We start from the raw sequence: 16,876 nt of genomic DNA, 5'->3' as shown, positions 1-16,876 counted from the left end.
AGGGATTTTCTCAAAGGCATTTTGTTACACAGTAAACTTTTCAAAAGTCATAATCTGGCTTTCAGTAACAAGACTTGAGTGTCTAGTCTGTTTATGCAGTTTGAAAAAAGAAAATAAAAATTTCCACAGGGAGTTTGTATTTTAAGCACTTGATTTTTGTGAGAATATCCAAAGACTTATTGGCAACGTCAACAGTGAGGTAAAACCTAAGACTTGTGCACTGAAAACACAGATATTTTACCTAGTAAGCTGAGGCAAATTTGCTATAGCAAGTACAGTTGTGTCTTACTTTAAAAGTGTGGTATGTGTTTGGAGTTGTTTAATTTAAAAAAAAAAAATTAAAAAAATTAGGGCAGCTTGACCTGCCACTCTTTAACATGCTCATGTTTTTGACATGAATCACAATGTTTCTCAGGAATCTCACAGCCATTGCGTGTCTATGCAGGCTGTTTTTCATTTTTTAAAAGGGCATAATTGTTGAATGGAAAAATATTATAATTAGTTCTGAACTACTTCAGATTTTGTTTTCGGCACGTAGAACCTTCTTCACAACTATTCTTCTGGCTTTTTTTCTTGACACAAATCTTTCATTTGCTTCCAACTTCCTTCTCCTCTGCCCACGTTCCATATCTGTTGATCTGCCTTTTGCCACTTCTTTAACATTACTCATATAACCTTGACTCAGCTTTGACTTTCCTGAAATACTCCTCTATCTCATCTTCACAATCTTAATTATTGCTCCTCCCTTTGGCCTCTGTAACTGTGAGTTCTGTGGCTGGTACAAGTAGAATGCTGTGTTTCATAACTTGACCCCCATGTAGGAAAAGCTCACACATTCCAGGTGGAGTGACTCTCCTTTGCTTTCGGTTCTCATTAAAATACCATGCTCATACAAAAACTTTACCCACTCATTAAAACTTATTCTCTAGATTCTGAATTCAGTAACACTCCTTCCTGCCTTGGAAAAGATGTTGAGACTGACTTTTCTAAGGCTTTTGTTTCCCCAAACAGGTTTCTGTGTTTCTCCACTCAAAATTGTATGTACTAAATATTCTTTCCCTATCTCTTCTAGCTTTTAGCTTTCATTAATAGCTTTATGTGTGAAAATGGTCACGTATGTTTAAATTGCTACAATATATAGTTCTGGTATGTTTTAGTTTTTATGCAATTCTTCTAAAACATTTGGAGATCATTGGGAAAATAGTTTACAAAATACAAGGGGATTTATCCATTTTGGGTTTGGCAGACTTTTTTTTTTTTTAAAGCAAATAGCTTTTTTGTTATTAAGTCAGTACACTTAAAAAAAATCAAGCTTTCCAGAAGTGTTTGTGTTATTTATATTATCAGAAGTATATGTATTACTGACTGCAGGGTTTTTGGAGTTAGTTATCGTAATTAAGTAGCTTGCAGGAAGGTTGAAAATCTTCAACCACAGACTCCAGTCTAGAATCAGCCTTGATTGACAATTGATTGAAAAAACTTTTAGTAGTTGGTGCTGCAAACTTGTCTGCAGGCGTTCCAAGTCAATAATTAATCGGCCATTGCACGTGGTGTTAGATACAGCACAGCAACTTCAGTGTGTAAGAGGCGTCTTGATGCTTGCTACAAAACTATTGTGAAACTGCTGCAAATAACTCCAGAGACATTAACAAGGCTTTATTTAAATGCTAATGTGTTAGGTTAAATTTTTCTGAGGTGACTTAATGATTTCTTTGTTTTGTGCTATATGTGTCATTTGGAAAGAGCCTAATCTTCAAAAGTGGTTAACAGACTCTCACATCTTGTCTTAAGCTGGCTCATCTAAAATATTTAAGCATCACACATTAATATCCTGCCAAGAAATGCTTTTTGGTTTGCATTAATGAGGACAGGTAATACTAATACCTGATGTATTTGTTCATGAAAGCATCTCTTAACATAATTGTCTTCTGATGCATTTTTATTAGGTAGTAAAATAAAAAATTAAAATTCTGGCAATATACTACAGAAACAGAATTTTTAGAATCTGAAATGCCATGTTGTAGCAGTATGTTACACTACATAAATATATTTAATGTTCTTTCTTTACCCTAAAAAAAACACACTTCTGAAGAAAGGCAATAAAGAAACAACTTCCTTCTTGTGTAACTTATTCCAGCCTAGTTGCCATCACTGCTTCCTCAAATATTTTTTCTCCTGTTTACATTCATAAATCAAGATGTTTTTAGGACAGAAGATTAGCATTTTGCTTTAGCTACTGTGCAGCTTTTAATAAACTCTAGTGATTTCCATCAACACTTCAAGTCACTGTATCAAGTATGTTTAATACAAACATTCTACTTTATCTACCTAGGTGATTTTAAATTTGAGGGCTGAAAAGCTTCCATATGTATTATGGAAGCCTGAATAGAATACTCGTGCATCTGACAGAGTGTCATCACCTCAATCTTGTGTTGACTTTGTAAACACAGTAAAATATTGGGTCTGGTGGATAAATTCATTATTAAGCTAGAGAGATTTCATCACTGATCTGCTGCACTTCAGTTTTCATTTCAGCTATCAGTGTAGTCTTTAATCTGAGGAACCTCTTGATCTGAGACTTGCAGGCCAGAATGTAAGCATGTTTTCTTGAAGGAGATGTTACTGTGTGAGATGGGGAATATGAACTCAAAGCCCTTCAGCTGCTCTACTTGCCTGTGAGCACACTTTTTTACCAGTGGTATCATGTGGTAAATATAAGATATGTTCATGCCTCCATGAAAAGGAGTACTGCAAGATACCACATGATAAGAGTGTGCCCATGGCAGTTACCTGCACGTTGGTGGAGGTGCTGACAAGGCCTGCTTTCATTTAGCCTAATTTGTTCATCCAGCTGCCTGACTATCTAAGGCTACTCCAAATGTGTCACTCTGCATGTGAAAATTCCCATAACAAATACTAAGAATGTAATGTAACTGTTTAATGGATGTGTTTATGAACATTTTTAAGTGGGATCTCACTTGTTTATGCTGTGGAGAAGTATGCCATTGAAAACCTACTACTTTTGGTTATTCAAGCAAATATATGAGGGCTCCTGGCAACTTCCCACTAGCACAGAAGTGCAGTGTGAGCTCTTTGTGGCCAGAGTTTTTAGATTCAAAAAACTTGTCTAAACTCTTGTGAAGTCTTTGGCCCTCAAACATGATCTCATTGCTAGTAAGAGATTCATGGACTGAAAAGAGGGAGCAGTGTTACCAGCTCTGAAGTGATGGTGGTGAGGAGTTAGGAACCTTCCTTGAATGTTGAATCCCCCATATTTCACCTCAGCATCTGCAGAATCTTTATTTTGAAAATTTGGAGGTGCTGGTTTGAAATTAATGGCTGCAAGTATTCTGTGGAAAGACTCTTCTGAATAAGTGATGTTTTTCTGTGTGAAAACCTGGAAACTGGATTAACAGTGAGATAAAAATACTCGTGCCCAAGGTGGCAGGACTTAAGACAAGCTGGAAGCAAAGGCTTTAGGCTGTGACTGTTGATACTAAAATACAAATTACAAATGTCATTCTTTAAAGTGAAACTGTTTGATTTTCAGTAACAGTTTTTAAAATATAAATATTTATCAAGTTGTGTAAATAATATGGTATCTGGGAAAGGAATATATTTTTCTTTTCCAAGGCAAGAATACTTGGCAATCTTGGACTATACCTACAGTAGTTGAGTAACTGGGATAAGTGCTCAAGAGTCTTAAAAGATCATTTGTGGTCTCTGTAATTTTTTAATTGGCATATTAAATTTAAATAGTTTTCCTTTCCTTCAACCAATTTTAGGTTTTCAGTCTCTGTATTCCTTTTTCTCTCCCTGTTCTTATACACCTTTCACAGCCTTCACCAGCCATGCCTATGGCTGGAGAAACCTTCCTTGGTCTCTGTCCCTTGCTCCTCCCAATGTTTTATGTGTCAGTCTTTGCTTGAAAGAACCTCTGTGGTTACTGTTCTCCAAGTTCTGTCCCTCCCTGAAGCCAAAGCCCTGAGCTGTGTAGGTGCAGTTGTGCTGTGTTCCTTACACAACGTGTCATGCTCTGTTCCCTCCTGTGTTTTGTTGCTGTCCCGGCCTTTCCCAGCCACGAGCTTTCCAAAGCAGGAGCTGTTTTTTTGTACTTTAGAAACTGTGCCCTTTGTGCAAGAAAGGCTGCATAAACAAACAATAAAATAGTTGAATTGGGTTCTTGTGTAGGCAGTGTTCACTCATGTTTGGAATAGCAGTATTCCAGATCTGTGCCTTTCAGTTGTTGATGGTAATTTTGGGAAGTACATTCTGTATTGAAAGGGTTCGTGCTTGTTCCTGCCTGGCCTGTTAGAAAATTATTTTAATCGGTGGAAAACACTGATGATCTTTAATTTATGTGAATAATTGTTGTGATGAGATGCTTTTAAATTGTTTTGAGATGCTGATAGTTCTGAATAAGTGCTGATTTAAGGGGTAGGTCTTCAGTTCTTCACATCTAGACTGTCTAGACCTTTATTGTTACACTGGATTTATAATGATTGAAGCTTATGCTGCAAAAGGAACCATAAAAATTTGAATCCCAGCTGAACATTAAGCTCCTTTCCCGATAAAATGAGAAAAAAAGGGAATGCAGTATTATTCTAAATTTTAGAGTGCATTTTTATGGAGAAACATTACCAAGGCATCATGAATGTAAACACATGCAGATGTGCTACTTAGTATCTCTTAATCTCGTCTGTGTGTAGGAGTAATGGCAGGTAATGAATACATCTCAGACTTCAGAAAACAAGTAGAAATACTGTAACTTATTAATCTATCTGCAAGCATAGCCTTTGTTACCTCTTTCTGACTTTTTCTTCTACAAGAAAAGAGCCTAAAGAGATTTCAGAGAATCATCCTATCTTGTTGAGTCTTTGCTAACTTTGTGATATTGAAGTCTGATACTGAATACTGCTATAGCAGTATATCTAGAGATGTTTTCCTGTGTCTCCTGTGAGGTTCACTGCCTCATAAAATCTCATCAGTGCCATTTCATTGAAGGGGAATTGTTGCAGCCCCATCCATGACAGAGCACCTTGAGCACACGAGCAGGTTGTTGGCTCAGGAGTGAGCACTGCAGCTACCCAGGGACCCTGCTTTAATGAGTACAGTAATGGAGATGTGGGCTGCAGAGGCAGGACAACTCTTGAGATGGAGTGGGGATTCTGCTCTCCTATAATCTGGTTAAAGTTGTGAAACAAGTGCTCTTCTGGAGAACAGTGGAAATGAGTATCTGTGACCTTGTTTTAGCATGCTGACCTTGTTTTAGCTGGCTGCATTTACTGGTTACCTAAAAGACTTCATAGCTGCTTGTCCAGGTGGAGACACTTCCAGAAAACCTCCAAGAGAAAAGTAGGAGCAAAAGGCTTCTCTAACTTAATGTTACAAGATTATAACTTTTGCTGGCCATTGATGCTTGTCTTAAAAGTCAGTGTCTTCATGAGCCTGAAGACCTCCCAGAAGTCAGGAAGCTGAGAATTGACTGAGAGATAAAGAGAGATTTAATCTGAGTCCTGAGGTGAACAGAGTGATGGTGATAAGCTAGGGAAAAAGTTTCTGTTAGGATGGGTTTCAAAGGTTATGTTTTATTTAGTGTTTGTAATGCATGTGTCAGCTGAACAGTGATGCTTTGTCTATCTGGTGCTTTGGGATCTGCATTTGCTTTTATTCCACCGCAAGACACCTGGGGTTGTGCTGCCTCAAGTGATACATGAGTTAATTGCCTGAACATGGCAACTGGATGGTGAGTTTGAGACCTTAAAGTCCAGAGGCCTGTTAAGTCCCAGTCAGTATTGCTGTAGGCAGAAGGCTTGTATTAGGGTGATACAATTTCTTCTTGAAACCTGAAAACTGATCTGCTGGACAAATCATGGGGGAAAAGGGACATTTAACCTAGCCCTGCAAATAGTGGAATGTGGGAGCTAGCTTTAAGAAGATGCTCCAAAAAAGACTATTTATAAAGAATTTGGCTTACATATAAATATAAATAAATCTAAATTATAAATCACTGATCTAGATTGTTTCCACACAGAGAAGAAGGTTGATGCTATAGTATAACAGGCATTTGAGTTGCTCATATAGGTAAGGGTTAGTTTTAGTCTTTAGACTCAACATCAAGAAAGGAGGGGAGAAGAGATGGGATTTTACTTTTTTATTCTTGAGATAATGAGCACAGAAAAACAGCATATGTGAAAATGGATAAAAAATGTAGTTTGATGCTACAAAATTACATAATAAACTGACAAGAGCTAATAAAAATACATTAAATATTATTAGACATAAACCTTTGCTGAAGTCCTGTAAAATGTTTTTATTGCTTTTCTAAATCTTGTCAAGTTTATCTCCAATAACAACAACAAAAAAAAAGTATTCCACATTTCTGAGTCCCTTCAGCTATATTCTCATGTCCATATGCAGACAAAAGGGGACTCCTTAAGACCCACTCAGCATGGAAGTAACCACTTCAGGTAATCATGCTACCCTATTATTTTCCTCCTTTGAAATTTCCATTAAAGGGCTTTTAATATTTCAACCTAATTCAGTCAATCTAAGCTATCCAAGCAGAAGCTTGTTTGTAAGGAAAATGGGTTACATTTATATCTATTCATTTGTTACTATATTATTTATTGCAGTCAGAAAAGCTTTGTTAATCATTTGACTCTACCAGACTCTTGGGGGAATGGAGGTATTGGAGTTTTACTGCCAAAAATACTTTGTGAAAGGCAATTTAAAAAATGTTTTATGATGGTGTCACCAGTCTCACTTTCAGTCATTTATTGTTTGATTGGAGAGAGGCTTCATGCTCCTGTCTTAATAACCCTACTAAATCAAGAGGAGTTGTCAGAATATAAAACAAATACTAGGTTTTGGCCATGGTGGAATTTAGTGCTGCAACTGAAAGAATTAGCAGTTATGGTATCTAATTTTCATGCTGCTGTAACAGAAACAAATGCAAGGAACAAGTGAGAGAATTGCATCATGTCATTTGCCCCTTCTCTTAAATTTTAGTCCCAAGCTCAGTACAGGCGTAGGCTTTCTTATGTTAGCTGTTCTGTCAGACTTACTGTTTCCTGGCTTTTGCCTTAAAAAGGTGAAGAAAATAGTAGTGTTGGTAATGTTTCACATGTGCACATAACTTCTCAGTTTATTTGCCTTTGGGTTATTATTCTGAGTAAAGATTATGTGTGAAGAATGTGTAATGAGAACTTGATAGCAGAGATGCAAAGACTTGGCTTGACCACAGTATCTTGGGGCATTTAGGATGCATTTTAAAGGCCCAGCAGAGGAAGAGTTTGACTGTGCTTTTATAGAAAAAAATTTATCCCTTCTGGGTTTTTTTTGTTTTTTTTTGTTTTGTTTTTGTTCTGCTTTTAATGTATTAAAAAAACATTCTTCCAGGGTATTCCTGAGGTGAGTCTTTCTTCTGTTCTCAGGCATGGTGGGCCTGCACATCTCACAGTTCAGAAATGGGGTAGCAGAGGTTGGACAATCTGTCTTGTCCTGTGCTATGCTTGGTGCTCCCAAAGAGCCCAGGCAAGGTCCAAAAACAAGGCCCTAGATGGTTGCTGGGCATCTTCATGGGAATTTTGCTGGAGTATGTGCTGTGATGTGTTGAAAATCCCAGGGACAATGTGAATTCAGCATATTATTTGAACATTTGCTTTATGACCTTTTATTTTTCGTTGAAAATTTATGATCATATTTGTCTCTTTGTTTCTGACTTCCCCCTCCTTTGTCCTTCTCAAGGTTGCATGTAACATTTTAAGTTCAAGAATGCTGTTGCAGCACTAGTAACAGCAGAATGCTTTGGATAATGTTGCATAGCAACATAAAATTTAATTTGTGTCAAATGTTTTGGCATTCTCCTGTTGTGACTTTTTTTCATCCTTTTCTTTTTCACTTAAATTGCATTGCCATCAATTGGGGTGAAACTTGGTATACATTGTACATTGTGGAGATTGCTTTAATCAAAGCAATTCCCAGCATCTAAAATTGTCTGGAGTTTTCGTTATTGTCTTGCATTAGTTTAACGCCCTGTCAGCCATAAGAAACCTGAAATGATGTGTGAAAGGAAGACTGCTTCATTTCTGAACTTTTATGTAGCCCAGAATTATATTCTCTTGTTGTGATTACTGTTATTTCTTATTCCCCTTGTGTGTACAGTCAATTTTCCGATGACATAAGTGCAACGATATTATCCATTGGTTAACCAGGGAATAGAGTTGGTGAATAGTCTTTTCCTGTTTCAACAATCATCAAAGCACCTTGATTTTAGAAATAAAATATTTTTTCTAGAAATTGCCTAAGAAACTATTGTTCCAAATGGATTTTGGAGCACAGTATTCTTATAAGAAGCATGTATCTTTTGGCTGTTTCTGGGGAAGGCCTAGATAGAAGTGAGGGGAATGAATTTAAAGAATTAATGTCACTTGAGGTATATGCTTAATTACATCTCAAGATATGTAATTGAAAAAATTACATTTATGTAATTGAAAAATTACATATGAAAAATCAAGTCAAACAGTGACACAAATATTCTACCTGACCACTGATTTCATTGTGTTAAGGGTGGTTATATATGAGAGTAACTGAAGGAGTAGCAACTTAATTAGAATGTACATCTGTGTGTGGTATGTGTGATTTGGTTAAAATGCAGGTGGGAGTGGAAAAGTCTGTCTTTCCCTTTGGTGAAATACTTTAGTAGTGAGTGTGTTCCCAAGACTGGACTTCCAGGCTGACACTGACATCTCAGATACGTTTTTCTGCTGCTGAACGTGTGGCTCTGGAGCTGTTCAGCCCAAGGTGCCATAGGGTTGGCTGCAGCAGGGTGACAGAGATGGCTCTGTGAGCCTCAGCCGTCCTACCACTCAGGTTGGCAGCTTGAGTGGTTTGAGGGGGCTTGAGCTACAAGGGTTGTAGAAATGGTGAGGCCTTCTCAAGGGGAATGCAGAAGGAGGAGGGGGGACAGATGTGTGTTTTAACAAGAGACATTTTTGATTAGGTGATGGGAAACAATTTTTTTTGTCAGACAGTGCCAGGTGTTGCCCACAAGAAGGGCTTGGTAACCTCCAAGTGTTGGAGACTTGCAGCTCCCTTGGTCATGATACTGAGCAATTTGAAGCAGCTTCAAATTTGGCTCTGTTTTGAGCTGCAAAATGTCCAGATGACCTCTAGAGGTCCTATCCAGCTCAAAGCATTCTATGATTTTGGCTGATCCTCCAGATGAGTATCCAGGTTCTTGGGCTGTTGAAGTCAGTCTGTAATGAAGCCTGGTAGTGACATCTTTGCTTTTGCTGAAGGCTAGATCACCTTAAGCTTGTTTCACAGACTTAAAAAAAAAATACATGCAGAGCTATGGTTGCACTGTGGCCAAAGTTTGGTTTTTTTCTGCTTTCCTTTACCTTTGCTTTTTGTGCCAAGTTTTATAAGAGTATATAAACATGAAAGGATTTCTTTGATAACCAGCTTCCATATGAAAACAGCGCATTTCTCCTTTCAACACATAATGAGTACAAGCAAGGAGTGTGTTTAACCAAAATCTTTACCTAAGGCATTCCAAAGAAATATTTCAGGGATCTTCTGTACACTTTGTTCCTACTCCTAGTTAGTAATGTTTTGCCATCAGTCTCAGGTAAATCCTGCAAATGCAGTTGCTATAGAATTCATGGTAGCTGGAGTTAAATGACTATTTTGACCACATCTGTTCAGCTGCTGTGAAATACATAAGTCACTACCATAATCTGACAGTGTGGTTTGTGCCTGAATATGGAGTTTCACATCTCAGAATATCTCAAGAGCATTTTTTTCTTTATCAGTTGTGAACACATTTAATTCTCAAATCAAATTTTAGATGGACCAAGAGTGAAATAAAAAGTTACTGTGCATTTTTAAATGTTTCTGTTCTTACTAATATTCCTCTAATGGCAATAAAATGAATTTTGGGAACTTTTTTAAGAGACAGTCTGGTGACAGCTGTAAAATTTTGTGTACCATTTTATGGTGTTTGGACATGGATTGGATGCCTGGTGCCCACCAAAAATGAAACTCAACTGGACAGGGGAGAGAAAATAGAAAAAAAAAGGCTGATGGGGTGAGAGAAGGACAGGGAGCGATCACTCACCAGTTGCCATCACAGGCAAACCAGACTTAAGAAAATTCATTTAATTCATTCCCAATCAAAATCATAGCTGGATAATGAGAAGTAAAACAAATCCTAAAACCACATCCCCTGCTCTCCTGCTTGGGATTAACTTAGTTCCCAATTCTCTACCTCCTCCTCACACTCAGTGGCACAGGGAGATAAGGAATGGGGTTAGCAGCAAGGTAATCCCGTGCTGGTTCTGCCATTGCTTCCTCCTCAGGGAAGGAGTCCTCCTCCTGCTCCACTGCCATGTCTCTCCCATGGGAGGCACTACTCCATGAACTTCTCAGAGGAGTCTTTCCCACAGATGTCAGTTCTTCACAGACTGCTCCAGCAAGAGTCCTTTTGTTTTCTTTCCATGAAGTGCAGCATTTCAGGAACAGGCTGCTCCAGCATGGGTCCCCCATGGGATCACAAGTCGTGGGTCACAATTGTCTTTTGGGCATCCAGCTGCTCCAGCATGGGCTTCTCCACAGGCTACAGGTGGATCTCTGCTCCACTGTGGATCACCATGGGCCTCAGGGGAGCATCCTGTCTCACCATGGTCTGCACCACAGGCTGCAGGAGAATTTTGGCTCCAGAGACTGGTTCGCCTCCTGCTCCTCCTCCTTCACTGATCCTGGTGTCTGCAGAGTTTCTCTCATATATTCCCACTCTTCTCTAATCTGACCTCAATTACTTCTGTGCAATAACATCTTTCCCCCCCCTTTTAAAATCTGTTATCCCAGAGGCACAAGCACTCTGCTTGATGGGATAAAAGCATTCTGTGGTGCTCTTTGTTTCCTGTGTTCTTTTTATTTACTTAATGTGTTTACTTCTCTTTTTTCCTCCTTTTCAGATTTAAATAAGTTCTGAGTTCAGTTGAATGATCTACCATTTCAAAGCATTTTGTATGCCTTGAGATTTTGCTAACTCTTTAGATCATGTGTTGTTATAATCAGCTTTATGTTTGGCCTTTCGATAATTTGATAATACCTGTATTATTACATTATTGTTTCAAATGAAATTATAATTATCTTGATGTTAAAGATATTTGTTAAAGATATTATTTTCTTAAAGTAATTTGTTAAACATACTACTTTGCAAGGTCAATATTTTCAGCTAGAGAAATTGTGGAAGAAAATGGTATGGATTACAAATCTAGGCCAAAAATGTAATGAAATATGGGTTGGGTTTTTGTAACATTAAGGATAACAAGTGATAAAAACCAAACTGAAAGTGATGTTATGTAATCAGAGTAGTGACTCTCATATGAATTTGCAGTGTGTAAGGCTAAAAAGAAGCACATGTGAAGATATTTTACTTCATATGGTATACTTCTGTCTAGTGCTTCAGTATCAGAAAAATGTTGACCAAACAGTTTTCTAAAAAGAGAGGTGAGGATAACAATTTTCCTACATGCATTTCAATATATGGAAATATTTTCAATGGAAGTGGCAATCATTTGGAGGCTTGCAGTGCATAATAAAATCTTTTAAGAACCTTTAATTTTTTTAATTAAATGTAATTAGCTCAATTGTTAGCAGCAGTGTTAGTACTTATGTGCCAGTTCATTGATCTGAGCACAGAGTCTGGGTTTGAACAGTGTTGCTTTAAGGCAGGGCCGTGCCTGCATTTCCTCGCAGATGAGAAGAGCACAAGCTTTGTTTGCAAATTTTGGTGAACAATCAGCATCTCCTCCTTAATCTTGAACTGAGAGGCTCAGTGGTCTTTGGAGTAATGCCTGCAGAGTGGGACACTGCCATCTCACTCAGGACCTTTGTCGTTTGAGGAGCAGCATGTTGAAAAAAGCTGAGACAAAAATACTATTGCTCTCCTCTTGCTTCTGCAATGAAAGTGTCTCTGTGTATCAACACTGGGCTGTTTACAATTGTTTTTTGAAATAATGGAGACTTGAAAAGACCTCATCACAAGGCAGTGTCAGTAACTGTGGGGAGAGCCTTTATCTGTAAGGCTTGCAATCTCTTGTACAATAGAAGCCTCCTAATTTGATATTATTCTTTTTCCAGTGGCACATTCCAAAAGGGAAACACATTTGTTTGGATATAAACAATAAAGAATTGTGTATGGAAAGTGGTATATCCCTATGGACATTTTCTCATAGGACTGTAATTCTGCACCAAATCTCTTATGAATTGTGTCACTGTTGTACTTAAGGAGATCACAACAACCATTAAAACTGAAGTATTGCCATCTATTGTTAGGTTGTTGTTCCTGTTTTGAACTGTTATACTTGTTTAATACCATAGAAGATTTATTTTCTTTCATCCTTTCTTCTGTTTTACTGTCTAAATATTAAAATTAGAAGTGTATCTTCACATGAATGTCTGTATGAGTCCCAATTGTGACACTTCTAGTATTTGTGAAAACACACTTGTTAATCCAATGTTTTCTCTTCCACCAAGATTTTTAAAATTGCTTTATTCCCCCTCCCCCACCAATGTAGAAAAGTAAATGTTATTATCTATACTTATTACTTGTTAAGAACCTATTGTAAAGGCTCGTAAAGAATCACTGTCATCTTCATCCCCTTTTTCAAGTATATCAGATTTTGCTTCCGTTGTTTGTTGGTGTCAACCTTGCTCTTTTTGCAAATGTTTTTTAGACAGTCAAACCTCAACTGAATTTCTCAGCAGGGATTTGCCTGTTCATTTTTATAGCTTATATTAAATGTGAGACTCCTAATTCTTACTGTTTCTGTTGTTCCTATAGCAACTAGATAGGGGGAGATGCAGCAGCATCACTTTGCTTCCCAGCTGGTGTTTGTGTTCTCAGCAAGGGGGGAGAGTATGAGGAAAATAGGGTATTAGTTAGGATGTAACTGGTTGAAAAGTATACTTCTTGCTGGGTTGTCTCACCCAACTACTACTCTAGAGGAGGTACTTCTCAAACTTTCTTTATTAAAATTTTGTCCTCTTGTATAGAAACACAATTTACTCTAAGTATGTGCCAGCTTTTGGTCTTTCAGCTGCTGCTGTTCTTGATGGTTCCTTGCAGCTAAAACACTGTTTTCTTCATCAGATGGCTAACAGTAGGATTTGTTTCAGGAACTAGGCTGGTGCTTATGACTTATATGTAGCCTGAATATAAATTAAGTGTGGGGCTTTTTCATTCCTGCTTTTTAATCTGATTTTTGTAGCTGTCCAGTAACTATAGTATACTAGGCTGTAGTTTTATTGTCGACTAAGTGGCGATCTTGGAGTAAAATGTTTTGATATTTAAATGGTACATTTTCAGAGATTACTAAGAACTAAGGTAGAGCTAACATGTTGTACCTTCTCCAAGAAGCAGAGGTTGTTTGAATTCTCCTTCAGTAGTCCTTTCTCTTACCTCACAATGGAAACCTTCCTAGCATAGTTTCCTGAGGATCTCTGATGCCAAATTGTTCCCTCTGAAGTAAACCAAAATGTTTCATCCATGCCTGAACACTTGAAATTCTGCTGCTTTGCCTTGATGCCTCTTTTTTAGCCAAGCACTACTGCTCTATGAGGGTTGTGTTTCTCTCACCATGGTATATGCATTGTGAAGACTCTGCAAAGAGTTTTACAATATTCAAGCCATTATTATATAAAACAACCACAAAATATTTAACGTATATTTTAAGCTCCTCTGAAGCTGTTTATTTTTATTAAATAAAAATTCATGGGCACAGGAACTGGATATTATACATTACATCTCAAGAAGATGGATCCCATCTGGTTTAGCATATGTACATTGAAAAGCCTTTCCTAGCCAGAACAGCTCTGATTAGCAAGAGGAATTTAGAAAGTGCTGATTAGTAGATAATCAAGTGGTTAATTTGCTCATGTGGGAAATAAGAGGTTGAGATGTAGCCTTCTGGTTACTTAAGAAACAGGTTGGAACCAAGACTTCTCACCTCTCAGGAAGGTGCCACAATGCAAGGCGTTACTGACACAGTGGGGATCCCGCAGGCATCAGGTTACACCATCCATGAAATCCCTGCTGTCTTCACACTGGTGGTGGTGCCTCAGGAGAAGTGTTTGCTCTTTTGCTCAATTGAAGTTTTTAATTGTCTCCCATTTTATTCCTTCCCTGTTTCCCCTGCCCCTTACTCTCTCAGAGGGGTTCACAAGAGCTAATGAATGTGACATCTGCTAAGTTCATAAATCAGTTTGTTCCTCTGCTGAGTGCCTAAGCAGGGTTCCAATCCTCAGTGGATTACATATTAGAACAGATTCAAATTTTAATCAGAACAACATCTCTTCTAAACATTCTGGCTTTAAAAGTGTATAAATGGACAAGTCTCTTGCTTCCATAGACTCTGACCTAGTGTATCTCCTGTATTCATGGGACCACTTGAGTCTCCTAGGGCTTTGGGGAGTGTTTCTGAGGCTGAGGATGCTGGGGCTATCCAGTCTCTAGAAGAGAAGGCTCATGTGGGATCTTACCAATATATATATGTGGTTTATAAGTGTGAATAAAGAAAACTGAGCCAGACACCTTGCAGTACTGTCCAGTGAACAGGAGGCAATAGATGTAAATATAATATATTGATACACCTTTTTTACTGTGAGAGTGGTCAAACACTGGAAGTTTCAGAGAGAGGCTGTGAAGTCTCCACTTGTGGAGAAGTTTAAAACCCAACTTGGCTCAGGCCTGAGCAATCTGTGGTAATTTGTAACTCTGCTTTGAGGCATGGCTATCTCCAGAGGTCCTTTCCAACCTGAAATATTCTGTGAATATTGTGGATTATGTCAGCAGGTACAAGAGTTGGGAGCTTTTTTTTCTGTGAATAAATTGCTGCTTGGAGAATATTATATTGCCAGAGATAGAATATGACTTTTGTGAGTTGTTCTGAAAGTCCTTTCTGCTTAGATTTTAATTTTTATTTTATAAAATCTTCTGAAGTTAGAGTGTTTATTTCTTGCAACCTAATTCTTTTTTTAGAAACAACCTGACCTATAAATCAGTGCAGTAATAACATTTTTATCAGCTTGCTTCACTTGACAAGTAAATGCATTTTTATAGTGCTTAAAATCCAATCCTGAATGTAAAGGTCTGTTGAAGTATTTTTGATTCTTAGAATCATTAAGATTGGAAAATCCCTCTAAGATCAAGTCCAACCATTAACCTCACACCACCATGTGTAGAATTAAACCATTGCCCGCAAGTGCAAATCCTCATTTTTTGGAACACTTCCAGGGATGGTGATTCTGCCAGTTTCTTGGGCAGCCAATTTGTTCCAATGCCTGCAGCTGCAGCTTCCCAGCCACTTTTCCCCAGCCTGCAGCACTACATGGGATTGTTGTGACCCAAGGGCAGGACCCAACACTTTGCCTTGTTGAACCTCATGCATTTGGCTTTGGCACATCAATCCAGCAAACTCATCATACTCAACTCTAAATCAAAGTGCTAGGCAAAAGATTAGGAAGATGTTCATCAAGAAATCTGGAGTTTTGCTCCCTTGGTTAGGACAATTGTATCCATATGATTTCTAACAGAGGTAAAAGGTAGTGTGAACTTGCATGCATCTCTTGCTGCCTGGTTAATGACTATGCAGAAAGTGATTACTCTGTTTCTGGAATATTCAGTTCAGAGTAGTACATAAATGTGCAACCAGAGTTCAACAATTGCCTTGAGGTGTTGATTTTATTGTAATTAAATATTAGCTAAGAGCAAGCATCATCTTTCTCTTTCCTAGATTTAGGAAATAGTTTGTGTTTTCCAAGAAGGGAGTCTGTATTGCCTCTTGAATGGTTCCAGTATATGTTGGACAATGAAAAGTCCGTGGTGGTGTTGAGAATTACAGATTAAAAAGGGAAGAATGAAAGAGGTGTCTGGAAAGAGAGGCAGTGGTTGGAGCCAGGGAAGAAACAAAGTTAGCACTGGGTGTGGAATGGGAAGAACAGCTTCCTGGGGGAAGGAGAAAGAATAGGTGAAGTAGAGTGCTTTTTTTGTTTGTTTCCTTTTTCAAAAAAGCTAAAGGTGTGTGATTTTGAGTCAAATTAGTAACCCTAGTTTGAGTGTTTAATTTCAGGTAAATAGCAGCAAGAAACTGAGAATTTAAGTGAGATTCTGACGTTGGTTTTCTGGACATCTCTTTCAGATTCTTGAACAAATCCCGCTTGAGCAGAACCCTCTGCAGGCATTAAAGATTTAAATATAATTATTGTTTGGATGAACATTCCAAAAATTCTGCTTTGAAGCTTTGTTATGCATCTCTTCATTCAAATCACTTAATGTTTTCAATCTTGTTTACTTTTTACAGCTGTTAACACAATAGGACAAAAGCTTCCAAGGAATGACTATTGATGTTTGAGGGAACCTAGATTCTAATTGCAGAACAATTGCTGTGATGTCATGTGCAGATTTTATGTGGCGTTCACAAACAGCTGGTTGCAAACAAATAGATTGCAAAAAATGCCTATAAAGGTTTTGTTCTACTTGTAAAGCTGCTGTCTGCACTGTCAAAAGCTTTTGGGATGTGGCTGTGTGTGAATACTCCTGTTTCAAGAGAATTCTCATAGCATGAAATCAACTTTGTGGGAAAAAAGTTCTTTTGCCCATGTGATTTTTATCATTCATACACTAAAAAGAAGCACAGCTCTAAAAATGTAGTTAGGATGAAAACAAAAGTGTCTCTCAAGTATGCATTTGTATATCAAGATTTGGTATCACTTTAAGTTATACCAGCAAAAGTGGTTCTTGCCAGATTATTGATGTGTAGCATAAAAGTTAGGCTAATATAAAACTTTCCTCTAGAAGAAAATC

The 16,876-nt window shown here is 37.9% G+C and overlaps 1 protein-coding gene across 4 annotated transcripts in view; it reads left to right on the top strand.

Moving 5' to 3' along the window:
* Positions 1-16,876, top strand: part of CDK19 (cyclin dependent kinase 19) — a 119,117-nt gene that overhangs the window by 66,449 nt on the left and 35,792 nt on the right. The window lies entirely within an intron of this gene.

Source organism: Passer domesticus, chromosome 3, assembly GCF_036417665.1.
Source record: "Passer domesticus isolate bPasDom1 chromosome 3, bPasDom1.hap1, whole genome shotgun sequence".
In the NCBI taxonomy this organism is placed as follows: domain Eukaryota; kingdom Metazoa; phylum Chordata; class Aves; order Passeriformes; family Passeridae; genus Passer; species Passer domesticus.
This window is presented reverse-complemented; position numbering and strand designations above follow the sequence as displayed.